At 40.7% G+C, this 13,935-nt stretch overlaps 1 protein-coding gene across 4 annotated transcripts in view; it reads left to right on the top strand.

The window, feature by feature from the left end:
* Positions 1-13,935, top strand: part of arhgef19 (Rho guanine nucleotide exchange factor (GEF) 19) — a 24,673-nt gene continuing 10,738 nt past the window's right edge. For 2 of the 4 annotated variants that reach the window (XM_068733867.1, XM_068733868.1), the window contains exons 1-2: positions 1-1,017; positions 2,934-3,171. The gene's annotated coding sequence lies outside the window, so the exon portion shown is untranslated. Of the gene's footprint in view, positions 1,018-2,930; positions 3,172-13,935 lie in introns of all 4 variants that reach the window. The other 2 variants (XM_068733865.1, XM_068733866.1) reach the window with 2 other exon arrangements.

The raw sequence follows: 13,935 nt of genomic DNA on the forward strand, positions 1-13,935 counted from the left end.
TGGTTCGCTCTCCCTCTCTCTCTCTCCCCCCCCCATACAATTGTGCTACTATGATTCATAAAATGAACAGCATATTTTTGCGAATTTGCTCTCATAACAGGTTGTGCGGGTAATTAATAAACCTAGCAAGGTGCAATTTCGAAAACATCAAATCACTGACCTTATTAAAACTCTTTCACTGTTAACAATCTCAAGCTTCAATTAATTCCTTCTGGGTCACGTTTGGCTAAATTTGACAACTATGGCCTATATTAGAGCCAAATGATTTAAACTGATGGCCATGAACCTTTAGTATCCTTACTTTGTGCAGGACACTGTTGTGTTTCTATGTTGAGGAACACTGAGGATATTATTAAAACTAATATTTGCACAACTTCTTCCTGCCTGGTAAATATATGCCTTTCAAACTAAACGCATGTCTTCAAATCCAAGCAGAGATAACTCATCATCACATCATTAGGGTTAGGGCTTTTTTTCTGTTTTAAAAGGCATTGATTGTGAGCTGTTATTATTGCATAGATTGTCTGTTGTCTGTTGACAGATAACGAGGACGCTGATTTATTAGGAGTCAGAAACAGACAGGTATTTGTTGATGATTTCTCTTCCTCTCCCTCCTCCCCTCACAAGCTAAACCAATGGCTGTGGATTTAGGCAAGTCCTGACTTTTATTTTATCTTCTTCCCTTTTCTCCCCCTCTTCCTCTGTCACTCTTTCCTCACCATTTCTTGCACTCTCTCCTCCCTCTGTCTCTTATTTAACTTTTATCATCCTTGTTTTTTTTAATGTACACGCTCTCTTTCCCCTCCCTTTCCGCCTCTCTTAGCCACATTAATCTTCTGATTGTTATGATTGCTGTACGTTCCTCTGCAATAGCCTGCAGGAAGAGTGAGTTAGTACTTGTCAGCGAGCACAGGTATGCACTGTGGACACCTGCTGGCTCATTCACCGACTGCTGGAGCAAGGAAGGAGACGCTCGCATGCACGGGCTGCAAAGTAAAGCTCCAGATCAGCCACAAGGTAATTGATTAACGTGATTAAGGTAAATTTAACACAGCATGTCAAATGGCCAAAAAAAATAGACTTTTAAAAAAGTATTTTATTTGCATTTCTGATGAGGCTGAACAATTTCTGAGATGTTGAGTATAATGCAGATAAACTGTAGAGCTGGGTAACATGTCTGGAATAAATATCATATAGTGATAAGAAGTGATGTGTTTGCAATACTGATATACTGTATTACAATATATCACAATATGTAGAGTAAATGCAAACATAATAATCAAAATACAATGCAATCAACTTTTACATTTGAATGCATTAAGTTAGAAAAATCCTACATTACATATGATAATTTCATCAGGATACAATTCCACTGAATCCGGATAATCAATAATATTTTAATGAACACCCATCCCTATGCAGATTTTGTCTTGAACGTTAGCAACAAAACAGTGAGTTCATAAATGTTTATTATTTATTAATAACCACTTAACCTCACGGATAAGGCAACAAGCAAAAACATTGTTCAAACCCTGAAAACTATATTTTTTAATTCTGTATTGTTTAATTCGGATCCCAAAATCTACGGAAATGTGTATACATTCTGCAAAAGATATAAGAAATATTTCTATTTGAATGTGCGGCCATGAATTTTGTAACTTAAATCAAGAGTGTTGTTCCACCTCTTGAACTGAAATAGAATATATGTGATACGGCCATACAGATGAATCAAAACATTAAAGCAACATTTTTTTTTGTTTTTTTTGGGGGGGGGTTGAAGAAAACAAGTTAAAATACGCAACTTTTATTAGCTTTCCTGTTAAAAACTGCTGAGTAAGCAAAAGAAAGCAGTTTGCAGGCCAGAAAACCAAGACAAATAGCTAAAAGAGGCTAAAGTGCTTGATAGTCGGGATGATCCCATGGTTTGGAATCATCACTACAAGCGACACCTTTCACGTTACACACATCATTTGATATATTGTTGATATAAAATATGTATTAGTGCAGCTTTAAAGCTACTGGGGTAAATAGCTGTGTCAATCAAATGTGCCCCAGGCTTCTTTTTTTTAACTCATCTGAAAATCCTAGTTGTATTGTAGATCCTTTATTTTATCCCTTCCAAAATATTTTAGATTGCCAATTCACAGTAAAAATAGTGTTACAAAAGGAAAATTGCTCAAGCCTGTAATGAACTGTTTTTTCTCCCACAAAAACAGGGACAATTAGACGTCCACCACTGCGGAGTAGTATCCTGGGGTAACCTAACACCCCACCACCACTGTTCTTTTCATGTTTTATTAGTTAATATAGTTGATACAGCAGCAAGCAGAGAGAAAGAGATGAGAGAGCTCAAGCATGCCGTAGCAGCTCAGTCACCAACTCAGTTTGACGTTTAAAAAAGTTGCATGAAGGCACACACACACACACACACACACACACACACACACACTCTTCAAGCGATGGATCTGCACACAGTGCTGTGTACGTGTAAAAAGGCGAACTTGCAAATGTGCACGTTTTGCATTGCATGATAGTCTTTGTACTTGCTGTGGATGCAAACCTCACACATTCAAATAAAGTACATGAGCACACAGGCTTTTGCTGACAAAGTGCACATGCAAATTGTCCACACTCCCACCGAGGAGCAACAGTTTTCTTCAAGTCTGTGCTCCCTCCTGTCTGTGTCTCTTTCTGGCTTGAAGCAGGTGCTGAAATGAGACACTAAATAACTATTAGAGTTCGAGGAAGGGCGAGAGAGGGGGGAGGAGAATGAGAGAGCACTTCCCCAACAGTAGCAGGGAGGGAGGGAGGGAAAAGGAGCGAGAGGCTAGGGAGAGCAGAGGAGCTTAGAGAGGGAATCTGCATTGCAAGTAGCTCTGAGAGCAGCAAGTGGTGGCTGTTTTTCAACCTGTTTTTGTTTTTTCCCCGAGGAGACGGTGAACAAGAGGGAGGAGAAGAACCAGGCAGTGGAGCACAGATTTGAAAAAGTCTGAGCTGAGTCTCAAAAGAAAAAGACACCGAGAGAGAAGAAGAGGAGGGGAGCGAAGCCGAGAGGAACTCAAGGAGGCAATGGATAGCAGAGTTGCTCAGCCTGACCCTGGGATGGCATGGATTCACAGACAACTGCTGGCTACAATCCAGCACACACACTAGGCTGCAAACACCAATGAGGTACTGTAACAGCAACAATAACTAACTAAGCATAGACAGTCTTTTTGCTCCCAGTTGGAGATTTTTTTTTGCTACTGAGTGAAAGTTGAGCTGTGTTATTTGCCTGAGAGTGAAGGGTCTGCTTTGTGTGGTGCACTTGGGAGAAAAGCAGTGCTGTGCTGCTTGTCAGGTGCATTGCATGAAATGACAGCTCTGAATACAAAGGTATACTTCTTCTATGTAGAATCCAGGAAACGACACAGGTATGAGACCTGTTATCAGGATTGTTTGCCTTGATGTTGTTTTGTGTCAACTAACAAAAGCAGCTGTTTAAATATTAGTTTTTCAATAGGCCAGGATTGAATTGTGAAATCTGACATTTCATTTTCACTTTCCTGCAACACAAAGGTTAGAGGTAGCCAAATACCCAGCAGCAAGTAGATGCACATGTCCTGCCAGTGGGATCGTTAGCGTCACCATTCATGTATTCTCTTTTGAACAAGTCACTGTTTGCATCGATAATGTTTCCAGCAGCTCCCTAGGCAGTGCCGAGTGAGGTGAGCCTTGAATGTGATGGTTACAGTGCAGCAGTGAGTTGTTGCAGAGCGGGGCAGGTAAGTGCATGTCTGGAGTATGTTGGATGAGGGGTTGTTAAAAAACTGTACATGGCTGAAACTTCTCTGTTCTCCTCCATGGGATATTTTAGCATAAGACTCAAACACCCTCTGCCTGTAGCTTCAGGCGAAGAACAGAACCTTAGGTTGGTTACTGAGGAGTGTACATGGATCTGTGTGTGTGTGTGTGTGTGTGTGTGTGTGTTCATGTACATATGTGCATTTCTCAGAGTGCACAGGGGTTTAAGTTTTCTTTCACCCTGTCTCACTGTTTTGTTTATTAACTCATGGGGAGCCTCCATCTGGTCCGAGTCATTTACGAGGCTTCACGAGGGATGCACAGTAATGACATTCAGCAGCCAGGTCATGATTTTTAATTCAAGGGGAAGCTTCTCCCTTCTTCTCAGTGTGACAGTTGTGACCCACATGTGAAACACATTACCACCTTCCAGACTTTTTCCCCGACATCTTCCGAACTACATCAGTGGGAGGGCGGGCTGAGGTGATGTCTGCCTGTTCTGTCTGCTGTCCCAATGACGAAGCATATTGTCATGTGAATTGTCTGCTGCTGCTGCTGCTGCTGCTGTTGCTGTGTGGAGAGTTTGGAGGTACTTATTTTGGCTGGAGCGCAAATAGATAGCTGTGGGTGTTTTTTGGATTATCCGATTTACTACGGTATGTCTGGACTGGAATGCACCACCTGCACGTTGGGCAGACGTGTACCAGCACAAAGCATAAATCAGGACCTGTTTTACTGCACGTTATTACAGGCTGGAGATGCCCTGCATGAACTTTTTTTTTCTTTTTCTGAATAGCCATCACATAGAGTGATGTCCTTTCGCTATGATTGAATGTCTAGCCTCTGAGCGCTGTACATTTGATTTCCCTCTGCATGCCTGCTCATATCACACACACAGATTTATAACTCAGCTCACCGCAGGGCCCCACCTTCCTCCCACTTCCTCCCTCCCCCACAACTGTATGTCTGGAGAGCACCTGCCCCATCACCTGCCGCTCAGACAGTGGCTGCGTGTGTGTATGGATATGTGTGGGGAAGCGTTCCAGGAGGCCACACCTCAACCTCCTTCTACCCCATACCCTCCCTCACCTCGCCCAGCATTGCAAATGCTGACTGTGCTCCTTATGGTGTTTCCACCACACTCAGCTGCTAACCTGAATGTGACTGTCTCTGCTCTGTCGTTTTTCTTCAAACTAGGCTAAAATCATTAGGCATCAATGACTGAGAGCAACCTGCCTTTTAAACATCAGTAACACCAATATTTTGAGGAGGCCCTGTCGCTTTCCAGGCTTTTTTGGCTTGTGGCCTAAATGGCAGCGGCCTTAATAGCCAATAATAGCAGGCCTAGCCGCTGCACGTGTATAGTCAAGCTGCTTTGTTTGTCTCCTGCCTTGGTTTAGTGGTCAATTTCAGAGGAATGAGCTTGCCGAGTCATCCAGGGAATGTGGAATAGTGTCTCCGTGGGTCAGAGGGTCTCATCTGGGGTTTGAGCACCAATGAAGTTGGATTTGAACTTGTCCTTAAACCTGGACTATAAAAGAGACCACCTACTGAGTTGAACCCAGTGCATTCACTTGATAAAAATACAGTAATGTGATGGCTTTGATTTGAAAGTAAAAAAGTTGATTTTTTTAAGACGAACAAAGAGCTGCAGTTCCCTGAAAGCACAAACCATAGTAGTGCACAAGCTCTGTCTTTTATTAGTTAATCTGCATGTCCGAGAATTTTTGCATGAATGTTAAAACAGAAAGAAACTCAAACCCAGAGGCAATGTGTGCTGAAACTGCCCCGGCTGCGTTGCTGCACACCTGTCTAGCACTGTAGCCCTCAGGTTATTTCACAAGACGCTGTATTTTGCATTTGTACTCGCTCAAGATAATACTTTTCTGGCTCAAGAGGCGTTGCTTCTTCGCTAAAATGTGTGTGCCTCTTTGCTCTTCTGAGGAGAACAAGGTGTTGCTCTCAAGTAAAACAGCAGCAACTGGTTTTTTTTGTTTTTGTTTTTTATCTTCTTCAAGGATTTTTAGCTCTCATTAAATTAATTGCTTTAATCCCAATGACACTGTTAATGCTATAACAATAGTTAATAGCTTTAGCTCTGTGCTAAAGTGGAATCGTTTCTGGATGGTCAGCTTGCGAGGTGTGTTCCACTTTTACCAGATCACATTTCAAAACAACAAGCAGCCCAGTGGATGGCTTGTCCATACCTGTCCAGACAATAAAAGCAAAAATTAGGGTGGAGGAGGGGGTGAGGAGAAACTGCTGGTGCTGAGATGGGAAAAAAGTGGGACAGACAGCTAGAAAACAGAGAGGAAGAGAGTGCAAGTAAACACAGGAGCAGATGAATGCAAGAGATGTATCAGCAATTTGTAGTAAAATAGGTCAGCCTCTTGAGAGCTCAGTGGCAATTGATCAGATTATAATCAAAGTGTCCTGATTGACAGTTTGAGTACAGCAAACCCAGCAGCCTCCTTTTTAGTGAATTTAAACCAGAAAGATACAAACCTGGAAATAAACTACAGCAGATTCAAGACTGGCACATATTCTTTTAATGTTAGACATTTATTATCAAACTTCTAGTGCTGATAGGATTGGTCTATCAACAGAAAATGTATCAAAAGTAACTTTGAGAAAGGATTAAAGGATAAGGCTTGACTTTTTTGACTTACAAACCATCTAGAACTTTTAAAGGATAAGGTTGATCATAATTTATATTTTCTTACTGTCAACAAGTCCCATAAAAATACCTAAACCAGCAATACATTAGCCTCAATACCTTCCTACTTCAGTCCCTGTTTTTGCCTCAGTCTATTGGTTTCTACTGAAAATGTAAATCTTTAAAAATGTGTCACAAGTTGAGTTTCACTTTCGATAAATGCTGAATAGTTCCCTTGAATTGCTGGGCACAGTAGTTTTTAGCATGCTTTACTAGTAAAGAGTGAATTTGTTGGGGACTATTTTCAGCAGCGGAGTAAGACATTTGTTGCTCTATTGAGTATTAACTATTTACGGCTGCAGGAGGGTTTATTGGGGCTTGACTGAAAATAAACTGCAGTGTTTGTGTTCGTGATAATGAAGGATTGAGCACAAGAAAACTACAGAGAATCACTAGCCTTGCCCTTTAAAAGTTTACAGTGTTTATCAACCTAAATTGCCAAAACATTACTTATTGCCCAGGATGTGCTGTTCAGACAAAAGAATGTTTGAAGACGTCACTCTGGGCTCTGGAATATTGTGATACAAATTTTTAACTATTTTATAGACTAAGCAATTAATCAAAAGCACATTTGTTAATCCACAGAATAATGGAACTAATAACCATTAGTTGCTGACCTTAAAGTGTAAGGATGGGGACCTTTAGTCACATTACTTACTGTAATCTGTTATTGGAGAAGTTCCTAGCTGTATGAAACATCAAATGGTTGTTGAGTTATTTGTTAAACCACTTTTTTTTGACGATCTGGCTTTTGAATTAACATACAGTAATGTAAACTATGTGTTTTTTCTAAGATGTGTTGTAGTTTGTTTTTCTTTTGTCCGTGTAACCTGACAAAACATCTTAAATCAGAACTCCTATTCATAGAATGTCATCGCATCCAGATAACCATCATCTGTCAGAAGGCACTGATTATGGGATTTTCTGGATTTACTGCATGTTGGATCCCTGGCCCTCCATCGACTTGGTAGCTTTCACATCTTATGACAAAGAACCATAATTAGACCGGGTTATTTCCACAAGTTTGTCAATAGCCCCTTTGTTTCTTTACTATCCTGCCTGTATGTCTCCTGTGTGTCCACTTATCTGACTGCAGCTATTGTGGTGGCAGAGTAAAGTGGGGGTAGGAGAGGTTAAAGGTCCAAAAGTCTTGCCGTGTACGTGCGAGATGGTCGCCATTTTGTTCAGGCTTTTAAACGAGAGTTTGCTGTTTGTCCGTTTCAGTGGGCAACAATCCCACCGGGTGAGACAAGGTCAGGGAAGGCCTCTCTACATCTCTTCACTTCCAATCAAAGACAAACTGCGTCTCAAACACACACTCATGTTCAGGTGTGCCGTGTGTGTCATAGCTTTGTGTGGTTGTAAGCCAGGTTGTCAGTATGCATCTTCATAGTGTCTCGGAAGGTCGTGGGTAAATTGCCTGAGGCTGTAGAGGCGGATTAGGAGGACCCGCACCATGTGTAAACATTTGGGTAACCCCCCCCACCTGCCTCCTCTGTAGCCTCTGGGGTGCTCACCTGTCTCAGTGGGTGGAGGCCAAAAGAGCAACGAATACCAAGAAACTCCCTGACCTGAATTCACTCAACCATTCTCACACCATTCAGGCATCTGATCTCCCAAAAAAAATGCAACTTAGTGCGTCACCTTGACATCTGGTGCGCTTTTTTCTGATTGGAATTCAAGTCTCGCTGAGGAGTTTGTTTTGATTGAGAGATTTAGATGAAGCCCATTAAAATACCAAGGAGACACTTCCTGGCTTCACATCCAGGTATTTCAGGTAAACATTTGAAAAGTGCAATGTCAAAAATTTTAATTACATGCATTGCCATCAGCTGGTTCGAGACAAATCTCCTGGCAACTAACAATCATCTAATCTTAATAGGAGACACATGAGAGAATATGCAAAACCACATAATTTAAAGACATAAAAACTGCCTACCTCAAACAAGCATAAAAACACATTGCACAATGTCTGAATTGCATCAACAAGTTCCCAGTTGCCCCAATTGGCATCAAAATAATTGTTTGGAGAACCGACACACAATAATAAGACACTAATAAGTTGGCATTGCACAGTTGAAACTTTTTGAATAATTTTAGTAATTCAAGTTGGAAAGTTTAAAAAAAAAAAATGCTTATCTTGTTGGCAAATTTCATCATTATCCCAGTATTGATAGAAAATGTTGTGAGGGTGTTTTCCCATAAGTGACGCTGAATGATGTCATGTCTTGTCTCTGCATACAATGCTGGGCTCTTTAGTCTACTGCTTGGCAATTAGTGGTCTGATGTGACAGAGTTAAACTGCGATCTCACACACACACATGAGCTGGTCACACCACACTGTCAGGACACTCCAGTCAGTCTGACCAAACACACCAGACTTACGCTCGTGGAGAGAAACTGTGGGCGGGGGAAGTTTCCACAGTCTGATCAGTGTTAGATAAAACAGAAGTTGCACTACAGACATTAAAAATGATCCTCTGATATGATTTTTAGTGACTTCCATGTGGGACCACAGCTCAAAGTGTCTTTTTATTTTAATAAAATGTCTTGTGCAGTTTGTTTCACATCATATATTTAGCCTGAAAGAACATTCATGTTAACCGATTCCTGATGTTGGATAATTTTGTTTTGTTTTGCTCTATACGCAGTTGCAAGGAGCAGTACACTTAACATCAAGATTTAAGACAAGGCATACAAAGTTCTGATTGTCTCGGTCTGGAACCACGTTACTTATTCTAAACATCACCACACAAACTACTGGAAAAATAACTGCTTTGACATTTGTTGTTGACTTCAGAGTGAGAGTTTTTAGGCTTGAAATCAGATCTGGATTGCATCCAGGGTCACTTCTGTGTTGCAACATTTATGTTTGAGCAGCTGAAAAGTAAGTAGGGAGGTTGGAAATGTCTTGAAACTCATACAGATTTGGCCTCTTTCTTTTTTTTTTTGGTGACATATCGCACAAGAGAGAACTATTAAACGCGTCTCTGTCCTGGCAAACCCTCACTTAATCTCACAAGCTTAGTTTTAGCCTGGTAATCATCCACTGAGAATCTGTCCTGAAAGCAGGACCAAAGTAACAAAAAGCACCCTCATGAGATCTGAATCTCAGTTCATGTACAGTTAGTGCCAAATTGTGACGTATTGAGGGAGGAGACATCACAGGTTGGCTGCGACTGACTTTGTTACAAGCAAACAGTTTTATCTCCTGCATTGAGGCTGCAGTGAAACTTGTATTTACGTTTGGCACGATTAAACAATAAGGCTGGTGACATTCAGTATTTTTGTTATGCATTTCTCTGTCTCTCAATACTTTCTGACTTCACTACCCTTTTTGTGGCACAGAGCCACAAGGCTTTGTGTATCCTACTGATGACATACTGTACATCTTTTAAAAGGTGGAGCAAATATTTAGTTTTATTTAAAAAAAAAAAAAGACTAAATTATGCCACGAAAGAGCTGGGCACTGTGGTTTTTAGCAAATGTAGCTAAAACAGGGGTAAATATGTCATTTTTGGCAGGCTATTTTCAGCTGTGGATTAATACACATTTGGTCCTCTATTGAGTCTTATTGGGTGTCGAAATAACTTCAAATATACTATAGTATGTTCATAGTTGTATCAATTAATTGTTGGTTTCAATCTTCTTCATGGAATTTGTCGACAATTAGAAATGTATTATTTATTACTTTATTTATTAAAGCAGGCTATACGGGCCAATGCAAAAGCGGACCACACTGAGCAAAACACTAGATTGCTGTTTTAGATAGATGAGAATGTATCTATCGTAAAACCCACATCCACACACAGAGTATTAGTCAACCTCTCTTATAGTCTTGCATAGCCAGACTACAGCACATTATCATCCTGCTATAGGGGAAAAAACACTCGTATTGTCTGGCGCAAAGCATATAGCGACGGTGCCATTGCAAAACGGTAACATGCATATCGCGGAAGGGAGAATTGACCAATGGTAGGCTTATACCCACAGTCTACATCCGGTGAGTTAGACTACTAACCAGGCACAGATATATTATTATCATGTTCCTCTCTGAACAATGAGCGTCCTTCATACTGCCGCTTTAAAGCATCGTTACCATCACACTACCTAACATTAGAAAAGTAAACAGTGTAGAAATGTATTTCTTCACTCCCATGAACCGCAAACAGCTCCAACAATGTATCCATTTTTTTTAACATTCTTATCTCCCCCTTGGCAAACGTCAAACAAACTTTATTTGTGCGATTAGACAACATTTTGCTCTGTCGTGAAGCTGATTCAGCGATGGATTCGTGCTTGCATTTATGTGCTGCACTCCATTAAAGGATTATTCTGAGACCTTCAAGATGAAAAATGTCACAATTAAAAATGTGCCTCGTATGGCTGTTGGCATTAAAGGCATGCCATTAAAGGAGTGCCATTCATTAACTGCTGTATGCAGACATGGCGTCTTAGAGCAGCCTAGTGAAATTACAGGGGGAAACACTGGCAGCAAAGTCCATAACTGTCACAAATGACACCCTGCTATGACAAGGGAAATTACACATCTTTGGAATTGAGATTTTAATTGCGTGATATAATTGTATTGGTGTGAGGAATGTGCAGTTTGTGTTATCGGATGCTTTTCATGTTTTGATAAATGTGATGGCGAGGCTTATTGTCAGTTTTTGGGATCATTGAGGTTTCTTGATCAAATAAGTAGATAACTAATTTTCTTCAAAGAGTTTGTTGATTTATTACCACTTGGCTGTTGATGGAGGATTATGTGAACCTTCAGTCATCAGGATGCTAATGAAAGATAGAATGATCATGGAAACTGAGGTAGTGTTTGTAGACTAGGAAATAATTCATATTTAATCTGAAATGACTGCAGATAGAGGTTAGTAATGTTTGGTTAATACTGTACATCTACATCCGGATTATAGTATAACCAGCCAGTTATCACATCCAGATCCCAATAAGATTGTGTCATTATGCAGCAGTGGTCTGCATGTGTGTGTATATGGCTCAGTGGCTGCACTAGATGGATCAGTATAAGGAGTTCCCATACTCTCTCAGGTGTCCTGTGCTCAGGGCAGCCTGGGCCAGGTTCACAAATAAAGGCTGCCTTTGTCTGCAGCACGGAACAGTTAACCATTTGTGCTTGCACTACTGTGTGTGTACGCACTTCTGTGTGTGTGTGTGTGTGTGTGTGTGTGTGTGTGTGTGTGTGTGTGTGTGTGTGTGTGTGTGTGTGTGTGTGTGTGTGCGTGCGTGCGTGCGTGCGTGCGTGCGTGCGTGCTTGCGTGCATGCAGTAGTATGTGTGTGAGTGTAGGAGAGAAACAGAGGGAGATAGGATTGACTGGGCTGCCTGCCGTTGCCTCAAGAGCAGGTGTGGCTTTGCACCAGCCTCATATGCACAGCATACAGCACAACACATGTGTGCTCAATAAAAAGGAAGGTAAACCATTATCTAGTCTGTGGTTCCTCAGGCAAACAAACACCATTTTAAGCAAAGTTGCACATCCAGGGAAAAGCGTTAATTCATGCTTTTATCCTCTTAAAGGCACAGTGTGCAGGATTTAGGGCAATCTATTAGCAGAAATGGAATATAATGTTCATAACTTTGTTTGCATTAGTGTCACCTGCAAATAAGAATTGTTGTGTTTTTGTTAGCTTGGTTAGCTTGTGAGCCCTTCCTATCTACTTGCATAGGGAGTTAGTCGCCCTGCCATGTTTCTACAGTAGCCCAGAACGGACACACCAAGCACTGGCTCTAGATGTATAGGGCCCTTCATGTTTTTTTACGTTACCTGAAGGCCACCGTAGTGCTTTGATACGCTTGTTAAAATGCACCACCAGCCATTTGACTTCTGTTGCTCTTAAAGTAGTGTTATAATAAAATAAATGACTTTTAAGCAAGGCAAATGGCATTACCTCAGTTTTGCACTCGATGACTTTCGTTACCACAATCTTGGAAGGGGAGGAGTAAGCAGAGGGGTATTCAATTGATTGTAATCTGCAACCACACTGCTAGATGCCATCAAATCATACTTTACCTTTTACAGAGAGACTCCACGTTAATTCAGTTGCCAAGCCTTAAACTTGCATTCTTTCTTATAACCATCAGGGGGCAAATAAGTCTGATTGTATAGAAGTCTATGACCCTACTTCTCTTTTTTTTACCCCTTGTGCACATGACTTTATGATCTCAATAACTAGTCTTCTTCAATACAGCATGATGTTCATCAACTCAAGGCTTCAAAATGGCAGACCACAAACCAATGAGTGCATCCACTTCTTATATACAGTCTTTCACAGAGAGAAAAAAAAGAAAAGTTGTGTGACTGCTATGGCATCAACTTGGAAAGACAAAATTAATATTGTTAATTTTTCCTGAAATTGGCATTAAGTCAAAGATACTGTTTTATTGATGCACGGCTATTAGAAGAAAATATTTCAGAATCATTTTTTTGTTAAACATTTTTAAGCCAACATGGATGAGAAGTTTAAAGTGCTGAGAAAAACTCAAGTCAACTCAAGAACCTGTAATACGACAGCAGCTCCCTCACGGCTGCTGAGTGAACTTGTGGTTCGACTGTTTTATCAACTGATGTTTCCAAGGTCAAGAATGAACTTTCAATCTCTGTTGCACTGTATGGCAAAGCTAACTTATTGCTAGGGAAAGACTATCTAGCCTACATTGTTCTCCAAAATAAAGCCACAGGCTTAAGACATATGACCTCTGAACAAATAGACAAAAAAAGAAGTACACAGTTAACAATTGATGTTCAGACAAAGAAAGGCTAAAGACCACAGTAAATATGCAGCTTCACAAAAACACAAAGGTTTACAGGTCACATGACCTGGTAGAACAAATACGAAATGTTTTAGCAAGTTGGCCTGAAATATAAATTTACAATATCGTCAAAGAACAGAAGAACAGATTATCCCTACTTTTTTTGCTTATCACTTTTCACCTTTTACAGTTTATTTGAACTTGAAAGAACAAAATTAATCTAATGTGACTGATCTGAATGATCTGACTAAATATAATAATATAAAACCATTTTGCCTCTGTATCCCTCTGTGCACACAGTTCGTATGAGGCTGTGTGTGTTGTATGTGAGTATACTTCCTTTAATCGGCTCTTTGAATCAGGAGTTGAGGATTACCTGTTCAGGAAGCAGGAGGGTAAGAAGAGACAGAGCTCCACAAGTGTGTTTTAACAGGCTGTCAGGAGAGCTAACTTTATGACCCGCTGCTGGGATTTAACAGACGCTCACTGTGAATATTCAATCACAAAAGGTGCCTGCCAGCTAATGTGGGCTGACAGGAAGGCAAACCAACAACCAGAGTGATGGATGAGTATAGATCTCAGGTGAAAGGTGAGAGTGCTGAGGATGTGCTCTCTTCCTCTCTCTATCGTGGTATTATGTCTGGTGTGTGTGTG

This window comes from Cebidichthys violaceus, unplaced genomic scaffold (assembly GCF_023349555.1).
Source record: "Cebidichthys violaceus isolate CVI_PGR_0920_01 unplaced genomic scaffold, fCebVio1.0.p SCAF_6, whole genome shotgun sequence".
NCBI lineage: Eukaryota > Metazoa > Chordata > Actinopteri > Perciformes > Stichaeidae > Cebidichthys > Cebidichthys violaceus.